Source organism: Diadema antillarum, unplaced genomic scaffold (assembly GCF_040938485.1).
Source record: "Diadema antillarum isolate AM-2024a unplaced genomic scaffold, OU_Dant_1.0 scf00000226, whole genome shotgun sequence".
Lineage (NCBI taxonomy): Eukaryota > Metazoa > Echinodermata > Echinoidea > Diadematoida > Diadematidae > Diadema > Diadema antillarum.
This window is the reverse complement of record NW_027271115.1, coordinates 854659-869565: the sequence shown is the minus strand read 5'-3', so window position 1 is coordinate 869565 and position 14907 is coordinate 854659.

Genomic DNA, 14907 nt, shown 5'->3' with positions numbered 1-14907 from the left:
AAGTTGCATAAATGAATTGGAATTAAGGTAAATCAAAATAAAAAAAATTCAAAAGTGACAACGGAGCCACTATTCATACTGAATAACAAACTGAAAGATTAACGCACTTAAAAACTGTCGGGAAAAACATGTAATGATGTTGCTAAAGTACGGACAATCTATTCCAAATTGGTATGAGATTATTTCTTAGAACTAAAGCTTATTTAGACGACCATGGCTGGTAGTAGAATAAATCTGACTAACAGTGGAACATATCACATTTGAATATAAATCACTATCATATATCTTGATATATTCCACTGCTACAATATTGTTCAAAGGGACGGGAAGAGCTTAAAAAAAAGAGGGAACAGAAATAAAGAAAAAAAAAGAGGTAATCATATAGGGTGCACGTCACGAGTTCGACACCCACGAGTCATACAGACAATGGGGTCATACAGCCCATGAGCTCGACAATATAGGCAAAAAAGGCCCATGAGTCCAACACTAGGCAAACAATTAAGGCCCCACCAGTCCGACACTGAAAAAGGCCCACGAGACCCAGTACATCAAACCTAGTGATGCAATACCGGTCTCGGAGGTCTTTTTTGCCTAGCGCCCGACTCATGGGCCTTATTTGCCCAGTGTCGATCTCATGAGATGTATGACTTGTGTGCTGTATGACTCATGGACATTTTTTTCACTGTCGAACTAGTGGGCCGTAGGACTCTTGGGTGTCGGTTTCATGGGATGACCCCATCCTACCAGCTTTACCCAACACGGCTTGTCATACAACTCAAAATACATAATTAAGCCTACACACATACACAAAAGGAGAACCGCTGCAATATTCAAAAATAAAAAATCATCATTATGAGAATGAAAGAGAGAAAAAAGCAAATGACTGAAAAAAGGGGAGGGAGGGATATACATGCAGAGAGAGGATGTTCTATCTGAAGCACATCCATCTGTCTGTCTGTCTGTGTATGCATGTCTGTGCTTGTTTGTTTATCTATTTGCACTTTGCTTTCAAATGTGGCACAATGCGTCACAACAGCTCATATTTGTGAACTGAGGTGATTATGTTCTATTTTTAATTTATTGTATTCCCCACTCCCGCCACCGGAAATTCTTTTGAAAGCCAGACAATTACAAGCCTTTTAAAATGACCCGAGGGACGCAATGATTTCCATTTCACTCGCGAGCGCTGTTGTCCAGAAACTGCAAGCAATGCGTCATCAGTAATCATGAGTAGATAAGGTATATCAATTCAACTATACAACACTTTTTCAGACTTAATGTACTCTGCACACTCCGCAGAGAGAGGGAGAGAGTTGGTCAATACATCTTTTACTGCATATGGATTGTTCTGCTGCACTTTTACTTTGCATTTGAGGCTGTGAAAAATAATTCCATCTCTCTCAGACCAATCAGCGGGTAACAATAGCTCTAACGTGCGTCAATGCATTGTGAAATCAAAGAATAGAAGGCGTTTTTATCTATAGCTGTATACTGAATGGCATTGCTTGAAATGTACATTAGGTTGTTTATTCAATTATACATGTAGGCCTACATTGTAGATGCCGAACCAAAAAACAGCTCCCCCTCCCCTACCGAATACACAATAGTACGTTTCATGCGTGTAAGATAGGGTATTGCCGATTGGTTACAAACCCTCTCTATATACAAAAGTATCCTATTTTACATTACGTTCGAGTGAAAAATACACAGCGTTCTTACACGTCGGTAAATCTAACCTCTGAAAAAAATACCAAGTTACCACGAAAGACAAAATAATCTGTTACGATGCAGCATGCATAAGTTGAATACTGTACTTGAGGACAAGACACACATTAATGCTATTACACTTATATTTCCGACAATGTCCGATAATCTTCTCATTTCATTCTACTTGTATACATATTTTGACATCTTCTTATGGCTAACCGGGAATGCAGTTTTATGTCGACTTTAATTCTTTATTTGGAGATGAAGATTAAGCATAATATCATTCTTATTCTCTTAACATGCCTTTAAAGGTATCATATCTGGCAATGAAACAAATTCCGTGAATTGTGTGATGATCTGATTGCGGTAGATACGAACATGGGTATCTCATGCGTTATCATCATTTCAGCCAGTACTTTATCTATGTTGTGCTGGACACCCACGGGTTTAAAAGAGGCACTATTACTTTTTATCTTGTGCGTAGAGGATAAAATATGAATGATTATCATCTTTGTCTGATAAGTAGTTGATGTCATCTCTCCCTATCTCTCTCTCTCCCTCTCTCTCTCTCTCTTTATGATTCATATACAATTCCAATTATATCTTCCTGTCATCAAAAAAAAAAAAATCAACTGGCTTGAAAACTTCTTAAGAAAGAAAATTCTTAACTGCCCTTTTCTCTTACGTCATTATTGATTTAAATCGTGTATGCGTCAATGTTTACGTTTGCGTTTAATGTTGATTGTAACAATGTTTCATTACATCCAACGGACTGTGTTTTTTTTATTCAAATCGAAGGAACTGTTCAGAAACCTCACTTTTTATCCAGAGAGCCGACGGAAGATTATACTGAGGGTTAGTGAGCAGGAGTAGAAGAAAGAACATGGTCGTGATTAGCTTACCAATGGTTCACTGCAATTTGATCAGCGTGTTAGGAGATACCATATTGGATGCAAATTCACCTCGGAGACTCGCGGGCCCGTGTTCAGCGTAGGTGTATGTATGCCTTGGTGACATCGTGGTAATGTTCAGGGAGGAAATTGAACATTGATCGCAGATGGAGAGTCACTGTGAGGAGCTAGTTGTTTGCCCAGCTTTGACTCGTTACACACTGTCAGGTGTCTTACAGACTGTTGCACTGAGAAACTCTATAATGAGACCAAAGTGCTGTCATGTTTAACAGAATGGTCTTCTATAGAACAGCGTCTTGCACATTCATTCCTATCCCCCTCTGTATTCGGTGAACATGTTTCCTGGTACAAATTTCTCACAGGTGGACAAGAATTTTTTTTTTTTTGCATCAAATACACTTTATCATAACGCTGTTACAAGAAATGGTTATGTATGTATGTATATATATGTGAAGTATGTATGCATGCTAGTCTGTATGAATGAAACGTTCCATTGTAGAAGATACTCATATAATGTGATTTCAAACCTAATAGAGGCTATTGGTTTTCTTCTAGACATCTTACATCGTGTGTGTGTGTGTGTGTGTGTGTGTGTGTGTGTGTGTGTGTGTGTGTGTGTGTGTGTGTGTGTTGTGTGTGTACAATAATTCTACTTCATCTTTCCTTACCTCTTATGTATTTACAATGTTATACATGACGTTTACATCAAAGTCTACTTTCGGTCTTAAAGTGCCGCAATCCGAATTCGTTTTCATAAATCTGCCTGATTGATTAGCGGAAACTCCAGCGTTTGGCGGCAATCAAAAGCATGCTCACTTATGCCGCATCATTATAACTCATCTATACAGATTTGTGCGGGATATTAAGTTGCATTCCATCTCCATATCTCATCAATACATTATACCCCATCTTGTTAAAAAAAAATGAGAAAGTCAGCCACCTAATTTTGTTTGTCATTGCTAACTAATCTGAGAGGATTTCTTCTGCCATTTTGACACCTCGCTCGATCACTTCTTTCATCTTTCGGGAACGCTTTATAAAAAAAAAAAAATCTGTGTGCAAAATGCAATCACATTTTTGCAAAACACGTTTGCCTCTTGTCACCCTACATACATGTTTCAAATGTGACCCCGTCTTGAAGAATTTAGTTTGTAGCTACGACAAATACAATCGTTTATATCTGTGACTCGGGTACTCTAGACTTTAAAGGGAAACGGACCCGGGATTAACTTGAGAGTGCGCTATTGCGTTGACTAACGCTAACGCATCTGCGAATGAACTATTTCGTAGAGGGGTATGTCAAAAATGGTCGAAATAAAGTGAATCTCAGTTCGTATCTTGATTTGGCAGTTGTTTCTGGCTGGTTCCACTTACTACCTAGTAATACGGTAGAGTTTACCTGCCAGCTAGCCACGGAAACGTCAGTGTAAATACATGTAATAGGTTCGTACTAGCAGTCGACCGATAGTCGTGTATCAAAGTGTAAGAGTAGATTTCGATCTTCATTAGATCGATACGATCAGTAGGGCCTACATATACGTGCCGTATACAATGTACTTAAGATAGTTGTGTACAGCGAATCTTGAACCACTATTGAACCTGTACAATAGAGAGCACGCAATACGCGCCCGCGATGTACTTTGACTGACAGTTGACTAGCTTTACCAGTGATCTCTCTGTGTAACTTTATATAAATGAACTTTATATATTCGATCTTCGCAATGAAAATGGCGGCGATCAATCACGCCCTCCAACAACGCCCTCTAGAATCCCAGGTTTGTGACCTTTTAATACAGGAATGACACTTTGGAATGTTTATGTGAGACAATGATTGCAAGGTCTCACGTCATGTTTTCCTTCTCCTTATCTTGGTAGGATTGGGCTTACAGCCTCGCTTTTAAGTGTTCGAATAATCATGTTATCAGCCAAGTTACCTTGACCAATGTAGTGCGCATGGAATGCCTTGTTACGGTGCTATTTCGCACCGTTAATGTCATAATTATCCTTAAACAAGATAAAATAGTACCGCCATAAGAGTCACACTCTACGGAGCAGCGATGTACGTGACGAGTTGTGTTACCACTTGCATGATCACGCGTTTGTCAGAAGGCAAGTAACGGCACAACTCACATTACATGGCAACATCGCCATACCTCAAAGTACGACTGTTTTAAATTCCGAAGTCATCGTCCTCTATCGAGCACTCTCCGGATTCTTGTACACCTGGCCTCATATAACCCGTTCATATTAGGCTTGCATTCCTGCCCACGGGGCATGTTTCATGATCAATAGCGTCCTTTCAAGAGCCATTTTACCCACACGAACTGTAGCACTTAGTGCAGAACGTTACTCCTCATATGACTTCAAGATGAATATGGAATGTCATAGTATGACAGATGCAGCCTTGCGTCACTTCATATATTTGTTCAGTCACGATTAGAAAGTGGTCATTTTAGTCAAGGAGATAACATCTTGCCCCAAAATATATAACATAGTCTGTACATTCTCCAACTGTCATTCATCAACAGTCATGATATTATTCTGTTCTTTTCACTACGTGATAAGTTTCGCCTCATACTTTCACTGTTCACCACAGTACAACCTTATATCTAATGGGGGATATACCATGTGGAAATAGTATCGCATATGCTCGATTAAGGTGTTATGTTCTCCTTGTATCCGATTGCTTCCAGTATCAAAATGTATAACTTTGAGCAGATGTACACTGCAAAAAGTCCGGTGTTAAATAGTGAACACCGAGCTGGTGTTAAATTTTCGGTGCTCATTTATGGTGTTAAATTAACACCTACGGGTGTCATTTCCAAATTTTAAATTGTTTTTTGAAGAGTTTCTTAGTAACTGCACTTCTTGTTGATTTTTAATTTAAACAAGACGATCAAGAATTTTACATTAAAATACTAGATTTTTGAAAAAATGTGAAAATAAATTTACACCAAAGTAACACCAGCTGGTGTGGTCCCTTATTGAAGCTGGACGGGTGTTAAACCATTGATATTAACACCAGCAAATATCAAATCAACACCATGTGGTGTCATCTTTGAATTAACACCAGTACAGTGTCAAAATAACACCAGGTACAGTGTCAAATTAACACCACGAAGTGTCAGGTGAACACTTTTCAACACCATCACAGTGCATTTTTAACACCTGTGGGTGTGGTCCTTTATTGAAGTTTGATCAGTGTTAGATTTAACACCCGTGGTGTTAAATCTAACACCGATGTTTTTACAGTGTATACTTCAGTAGCTGCTATTGATGGCTGAAAATGATATCGCCATCCTGTATGACATTTTCACTATTTCTCATCTAATTTATCTCATAGTGTGCATGTGTACGTGGTATCCAGACTTTGTCTGTGTTTGCTCCTGTTAGTTTGTTTGTTTTTTCTTTTTATCACCATCCGTCCTTTATGGTGCAATCTGCGTCAAACAGTCCTAAAGTTTTGATAACCATAGGACGGCATGACAATAAACGGTAATGCTGTATGGCCTAGTTTTTGGTTGCTCTCATTTGGACAGTAATAAGTCTATATTCCCTCGGAGCATCAGACGCGGTGTTCATGTACTATTGAAACCTCGCGGGTACAGAACGCCACGTGCAGTTTGCTTTCATTTTATAACATCGATATTTCACAAATCTGCATTGCTATGATTACCGTCAGAGACATTCCGCTGTAATCTCATTTCCTCCGCCCACCCCTTTCCCTTTCCCGAAAACATTCCCCCTCCAGGGGGGAGGACCAGCCGTCCTTTCGATCGGCGCCCCTAGCTATAGAGTCTACCGTGCTTTCTCACGCTTCCAGGTGTCTGGTCGCGACGCCGCACCGGGCCCTCCCCGAGGACGCTTCTCCGATGTCGCCAGACATTACCACTTTAGTACGTGAGTCCTCCGTCCCGGAAACATCCAGGTATCATGGCGGCCAAGTAGTCTGAAGAATATCGTCAGGTCAGGAGCAAAATTTGCATGAACGAATCCAATAATGATGAGCATCGAGTAGAAGTTTAATGTCGTTGGTGCGTTCATGGCGAGCAATGAACACAATATAAAGCTTTTGCCCTTCAACATACCCGGTCTTCAAAAGCATAACTAATAAACTATAATGTCGCGTGTACGGAGTGGTACCTGTAAAAGACTAAACTGCCATAGTCGATATCTAAATCTAATAAGATATTTCTACTCAACAGTTAGAATAACAGTGGACACATGTAATGATTAGAAAGGCCAAGCCACAAACAAGTTTAATCATGATTGCACAAGACATGATATGTAATAGTCTGATGCCTGAATAAAGTATCATAACGTCCATACAAAACTACTGACACACTTGTAGGTGTCATTTTTATTGCGCAATAAATTGCCACATAAGACTTACGCCCATCACACCTCAACCGCTTTCAGAGAGAGTGTAGACCGAAATCAATAGTGATTTGTAGTTGTATTCTAAATGCTTTTATACTATTTTTTTTTTTCTTAGCAAAATGTCATTTCAGACGCACAACGGAGAGGGAAAATACAGTGTCACTCGCTACAGGCTGAGAATTGATGTAGTAGGCTGGATGTTAGAAAGTTCACATTAGCTAACAAAGTCATTGACAAGTCTTCTTCCAGCAGAGCTGGTCTCTTCTCCACCTGTACGTGTATTACAGGAATAAATTAATTTTAAAAACAGATAATCAAAGTTAATAAAACGTGGATCAATAGACACCTGTCATGCCCTCACTATCAGTACGCAATGAAGGAGATAGCCCCTATAGGAAATTTGAAGAATGACTCTATAATGGTTAATGTGTGGTTCACAGGAACAGATCAAAGTTGACAAAGATGAATGATTGACATGCTGCAAGTGATTTAATCGATTTGATAGTATTCAGTACGACTCGGTTTTCAGTAAAGAAAGATCAATGTTTAAATGCTTGATATTAGACATCTGTAGAACAAGCCATTGATGTCAATGGGAGACTTCCAGATGGTGACTCGAGAGGAATCCAATCCTGGATTAGTATGATGTAAGCAGGAGTGTTCGTCTCCAGAGAACCTCTTCGTTTCATTTTTTTATAAAGAAAACCATCAAATATTTGTTTAGGTACTGATGACAGCATAAAGCACATCATCATTAACTTTGTAAGGTGAATGTGTCAATTTTCACCATGTCAAAGTTTCAGGTCTCAGCTCTAATGCATAATTCTGGGAATGAAATATTCACGATGGGTTAACGATACGCCTTCCAGCGGAGTTTCCTTTAAAGTTGGCCTTAGTCGACCTTTTATCGGATTTCGTCTAACTTCGACGTCACGTGGTTAGTTGATGTTGATTTCATACATGCAATGCCCACTAGATCTGGGTCTGATTGACATCCTTCGGGTGACTGAAATCGATTGCTACTCCTTATATTCACCTCACTTGGAGTGTAGAGGAACATCAGATCAGTAGGCAAGATTTACCGGTATTCGCATCAATTCATCTCGACTATCTTTGCCCTCCTCGCCGGTCTGTTTTATTGTCAGACATTGCTGAAAGAGAATAGTCGTGATCCGCATAATCTATTGTGTGGGGTTATTACCCCAATGTCGGTGCGTTAATTTCACTGCAGCTGTTATCCCTGCATTCAAAGTTTAGTGAGGCCTATAACAGGTCTCGACGCTAACCTTTTTTTTTTCCTCTGGTGTCCCGTTCGGGCCACTAAAATTCTAAATTTGAAATTTTGATGGCCCGCAAAAGAAATGCACTCGCCTGAAATAAAAGGAACTATAATACATCTTTGATTTTAGATGCCCAATCGCGCCATCAAAAGATAACTTTTTAAAAAAAAGTTTGGTGGCCCGACATGAACTGGTAGTAGTTTCGAGCCACCGCTAATGTCGAGCCCTAGCTGCCTATACATTGTAGACTTGGTCACTGACTTATCTCCTTTGCCAACCTATTAGGGCCAACCTGTATGTCGCTCGTTGATCCTGCCCCGTATGTATATTCTACAATTACAGCTGTTGACAAATGTGACAAGACCGTAGTTAAAACTATGCTATTACCATGGAAATCTGAGTGAGTTGGCATTAATGCGCGCATTATCTTCGGCTTGTATGCAAGTAAAAAGAAAAGTAAATAAGTAAATTGTGTGGATTACAGAGATACGAGTCTCGATCCGACTAGATTTTGAATAAACGGTAAGTCTCGATCCGCCTCACACGAGATGGAACTTTTGAACGAAACCATACCTTCATGAACAAAAAGAAATAGTAAAATGTAAGAAATTTCTCTCTCAGCCGCAAAGAGTATAAAGGGGGAAACAAAGAGAAGGAATGAGTGATTGGGGAGGGAGAGCAATGGATCGCATGAATTCTGGTAATTCCGACGGATTTGTAAAGAGATCAATTAGCTATCTACGATGGGGCACTGCCATACTCGAATTACAGAAGCTGCTTTTTTTTTCTCTCATGGACGAAGCGGATAACATCACAGCAAAGAGTCCAGAAATAGAAAGCAAGCCGAGCGAATCACTATCGGGTATCAAGCTGCAGTGCATGCTGTGCATTCCCCGATACTGCCGCAATTCTATTCAGAAAATGTCTTGCACGACATCTCTTCTGTGTTGCAAAACTGACGATGTTAGACTTGTGGAGGTGGGTATTTGACCATTTTAAACAACAACAACAACGACGACGACGACGACAACGACGACAACGACAACGACAAGTGCCATTTGGATATAAGACAGAGGGAAATGGCAGTTTTTGGTTATGATGCAACATTTATCAACGACACGTATTCTGGGAAAGTTTTCACTTCATTGCGAGTACACTTTTGCCAAAAAGGTGGAGCTCTTGCTTTCATATAAAGCACAGACTTGCAGAATCTGTAGATCAGCATGAAAGTCAGACAAATATATTCTTTGGCAAAGTACTATAAGATTACGATCACTCATCATGCTCAATGAGTAGGGTAATGTATTTTTCCACTCCATCACTCTCTTTTCTCAAATTCATGGATCGGGTTTAATTAAAATCAGATTCAAATTAGCTTGTCAGGGAATTGTAATACTTTAATAACTTGCATCTAAGATAAAATCTAGGGTTCCTTCACTGATTATAATGTGTGGCATTTCACTGAGCTTCTGGTACGTGTTTACTTCAACCTACTCCTCCTCCTCCTCCTCCTCTGGGAATGAAAAAAAAAAGAATATCTTGCCGGTGTGAAAGAAACAGTGATATCATAAAACATCGCGACCGTTATGTTGTTTGTTTGTTTTTGCATTTCCAATAATGATAATCGTGATATAGGGAGAAGTGAAAGGCATACTCCTCATATTATCTGAAATTCATGAAATCGCGTTTAAGATGAGCCCAGAATATTTTAACTTTGTCAAAATATCTGGGAAATAGTAAACGATATTGTTTGTAAGTGAAGTATTTACTGGCTCAATATCCATGACAACATAACCGTCCACATGAAAGACAACAGAAGGCCCGTAACACTGCCACGAGCTCCTTGTTAATCAGTCATTTCTTCCTTAAGGCGACATGAAGAGCTTTTATATTGAGAGCATCTGATGTGGGATAAAGCGTCAAATTCGTGAACACTGTGACATTGTGTGAGATGTCTGCCGTTTGTGACCCTCAGTACAACTTTCAAGTTCGATGCCACGTTTTAGTGGTTCCTATACCTTGCTTATTTTTGGACCAGGGTGAACACAAATATTGCGCCTTCCCATGATGCTTCATTTGTCATTCGGTAAACGTTACTTCCGTACCTCGAGGGGCTTAATTCAGTCGACTTGTGTTATCCACCAACATGGAATACATTCAACAGGCGACCACTAGAACAAGCGGGAAGAAGGAAGCCAAACAAGATGAGAGGGACGATTAGAGTATGTGTGCACGAACTGGAGGAGTTTGTTCAGCAACTTATTTGCTGCGCATGAATAATGCAACGCTGGGCAGGATACACATCTAGATGGCGGTTTTTCGCCCATCAGTGCCCGCTGCATATCTCCTCTCTTTGTCCCCCCCCCCCCCTTTCCTCTCTTACCGAGGTCTCTTTGCTGTAATAGTGATGAAGTAATAGGAATTGTCGACGCATTACAAGTGGTTGGAAAGCCAACCATAGTGAGCACGACAATACAAGTACAGTTCCCGATCGTGGCTGCATGCCAAGAAAATTCTTAGACAGGCTACAATATGAGTAAAAGGGTGACGAAAGACTAAGTTTGATTGAAGCCTGATCTTGGGTAAATAAAATATAAAAGGCAATCCTTTCTTTCGTTTTATGATGATATCAAAGGAAAGTTAATGAAATATAAATGAGGTTTAATTTCCACTTCCAGATTTGTCATCTCCATGTGCGTTCAGGGTCTTTTCAAAATATACCCCTTTTGTGTACGCTATCGGCTCTGGTACCGAAACAGTTTTTCTTCCTTTTTTCGTTGGAGAAATAATGCAGTCAACAGTTTAGGATCAAATATTTCACAGTGGACAACATGAATGCTCAGAGATCCCTTGCAAAAGTGTTACATGGTCAATACCGAACTTCTCAGATCCCTTCATGCTGCACTTTTTTTAACGCCAATGCAAAGTCACATAATGTAATCAAATTGCACCTTTTTCATCTAACACCACTAACTTGAGGATCTTCTCGTCTTATTTCCAGACTACAATCAGCTACCAGTAATTCCATACTAGGTTTCTAGGTTTCTACTGAATGGTGGCATGTCTTTAAAGCCATAGCTATACATCACTAACATTACATTACCTACACACATCACAATTTCCCATTAATTCCATACTTGAATTAAAAAAAAAAGTGACTCCCCTTGTGTCGGTTTTCATCTACAACAATTATTTTTTTCTCACTTATTCTTCCGTTCAAAACACGAGAATTATAGTATTATGATAATGATAATAATAATGATGATTATTATTATATCATTATTACTGTTATTATCATTATGATAACAATAATTATTATTATTGTTATTATTATCATTATTATCATTATAGTGGTAATAATAATAATAATAACAATAGTAATGATAATGATGATGATAATAATAATGATAACCTGACTAAAGTCATATTGGGGCTTTAACGGTCATATCTCACTAAACCGGCTCAGGTCGTCGGCGGAAAGTTCACAACGCGCCAAAGTTGCCGAATTCTTGTATCGTGCAGCTTCCCGCCAAAAACTGAACCGCGGTGAATCTTCCTGCTTTACAATCGCAGGCAAAGGTCTCTCGGAGATTTGGATGTTGGATTGCTGCTGTATCAACCTGGAATTCTAGATGTTTAGAAGTACGTGAACGAATTTATTGTACTGTTGCTAAATTGGCGGTATAAGCGGTATATTGGCTGTAAAAAGTCGGCATTCCTTTGGGAGATATAGAGTCAAGAAGAAATAGGACATGTTTACATTTTCTATGCGACAAGAAAAACTGTTTGCAACAATAAAAACTGTTTGTGAATTTGATCGCAACTGATTACGAATTTGATTGCAACTGTTTAATGTAACTCTGACGAAACCTAAAATTTGCAAACATTCGCCGCTCAATTAAAATACCCCTTTATGAATTGAAGCTAAAAATGAGAATCCCTATATTTAATACGATCCATTTATTTTGCTGTTTACTCATACATTAATTCATTCATTCACGCAGGTTATCCATTTACTTATTTATTTTGTGCTTTCCAGGTCTATTCATTCCATTGGAGCACACAAGAATGGCACAGCGTTCCACCGTCCTCCATTTTACTCAACACACACTTTCGTGCCCATGCAGGCAAGTGTCCCATCAAAATCTCACATCCTTCATGCAGTACACTATCTAATACGTTCCTTATGCATGGTTTTTCGTATTTGCAAATTACGCTGCCATTGCAAAGATAAATGAACTGTGGCCTGTATTTAGAGATACCAAATATGAAAAAAAAAAAATCTTGAATGCCAAACATCAACGTCACTGACCCCCGATTTTTCTGTGTCGCTGTCTTTCACGTTGTGTTACAGCGCCCTCACGACAAGTACTTACACAAACGTGCTGCAGTATTGGGACACTGACCTCTCGGCAGAAATATTCTCCTACTTACAGATTCTTCTACAAGTGTATAGAGATCAGTGGTAGCGAAGGACTGTGTGAGCGTGATGCTGTTACCATTCTGTTTGATAGATGGTAGGCCTAAATATATTCGATATTCCTCTCGGTCTTTTTTTTTTTTCTCGTGAAGTGTGGCGGGTAGACACTCCGTATTATGAATTCTGCGGCACTTCTTTTTCATTCCGACATATTGCATACACTTTTATTTTATTTTTTAAAATTTCAGATAGAACAAGAAGGCACGAGCGAACAAGAATAAACACTTTTTGTTTGATAATTCTCTATTCGAATTTCGTTCAATTTCATATCACAGAAACAAAAACGTTCACAGAAACAAAAACAAAACATTATACAAAGACAAACTGCATTATACACAAACATTGTACAAAATAACGTCAGTCTTACACTATATAAAGACAAAATACAGTAACACAAACGTGCAAAATAATGTCAAACTTACATTGTAACTCTTTTAACAAAGAAAACGAAATCCGTTTTTTTAACACACATATATACTCGCACACATACACACACACACACACACACACACACACACACACACACATACACACACTAGACAGTCTTTATGAAAATGGAGATGTTATTGAAAGTCAAATGAGTGGAGGACTCGGAGCAGCGTACAGTCTTGGCACCCACCAGTAAAAGAAGTCAAAAAGTAAACCTTGTTACCACTCGCTGTCGAGGGATTAAAATAAAATGTACCCATAAATGTGTAGTTGCTATTCTGATGTACCGCCGTCAGAATACGCGCTGTATAGATCTTGCAGAAATCACAAAAAGTCCTAGTAGTTTGATCGAATTGTGGTTGAATATCATGAATTTCGGTCCAATTCACAAAATAAAAGTAAGTCGGGGAGGGAGTTGAGGCGTTAGTGGACAATGACCCTGACCACTATATGTGTCAGAGCTAAAATTTTGTCGGTTTGAAGCTACTGTATGAAAGGAAGTGGAATGGATCGAATCTCGCCACATCGTGTTGAAACGAAGATCGTTGTGACTGCAAGGATGAATATCGGATTGTCAAATTATGAGCTGTAATCACGAGTAACTAAAGAAGTCACATCAGTTCGTCTTTCTCCCCCTCTTTCTTCAGTGCTCCTCTCTATCGACCCATTCCTCCCCCTTTCTCTCTATCTTCTCACTAAAAAAAAAAATGTACCTACTTTGCTTTCTCCTTTTTTTTATATCAACCGACCTTATCAGTACTTTCTCTATCATACACACATACAAACACACCCACACACATACATGTACAAACGTACGTTGGTCTATGGTAAACAGCAACCATTCTAGTTGACACTTTGTTCACTTTTTCAAAGAGTTCATCGCATTGACATTAGCGCTCGTGATTGTTAATAAGTGCGCAAGAGCCAGCCATTTTTTTTTTTTGCTCAAGAGTAAATTTCGTATCAGAAGAGCGATCAAACATTGGTAATTATTTCTAAACACACCATTCTCTCCTCCACCATATCACCATTGTATTTCTCCATCAAAAGAATAATACATATGTACTAGTATTGGCAATCGGCGCGTTGTGAGACTGAATAGCCACACAATGATCACTGTGATGAATACTTGTTTAATAGTTAGAGTGGTGAAGTGTCTCAAGAAGTTGTAGTTGTCACTCAATTTCTTTTCTTCCTTTTTGCTTTACATCTCAAGCTCTCTCCCTCTCCTCAAGTGCGATTGTATTCCTTATCTACACAAAGTACACATTGGTCCGAATTCACGAAGGTGGTACAAATGAAACCATGGTTTAAACCATGGACAAAAACTATGGAGCGCCAAGTGTCGCACGGAATATTTCATTACGAAATTGGTCATTTCGTCGACAAATTGACCGTTTCGTTAACAAAATTATCATTTCGTGGACGAAATGTTCATTTAGTTACAAAATGTTGTCATTTCGTTGCAAAATAATCATTTCATAGACGAAATGACTGACTTCGTAACGAAATATTCCATGCGACACTTGGCGCTCCATGGTTTTTGTCCATGGTTTAAACCATAGTTTCATTTGTACCACCTTCGTGAATTCGGGCCATTGTGTCTTCTATTTTCTATCTTCTCTCTATCACAATGCAATAACTCAACCCGTAGATCAAGAGGAAAATTATCAAAACACGGAAATTACTTGAATAACATGAACACCAAACAAAGCAGCAA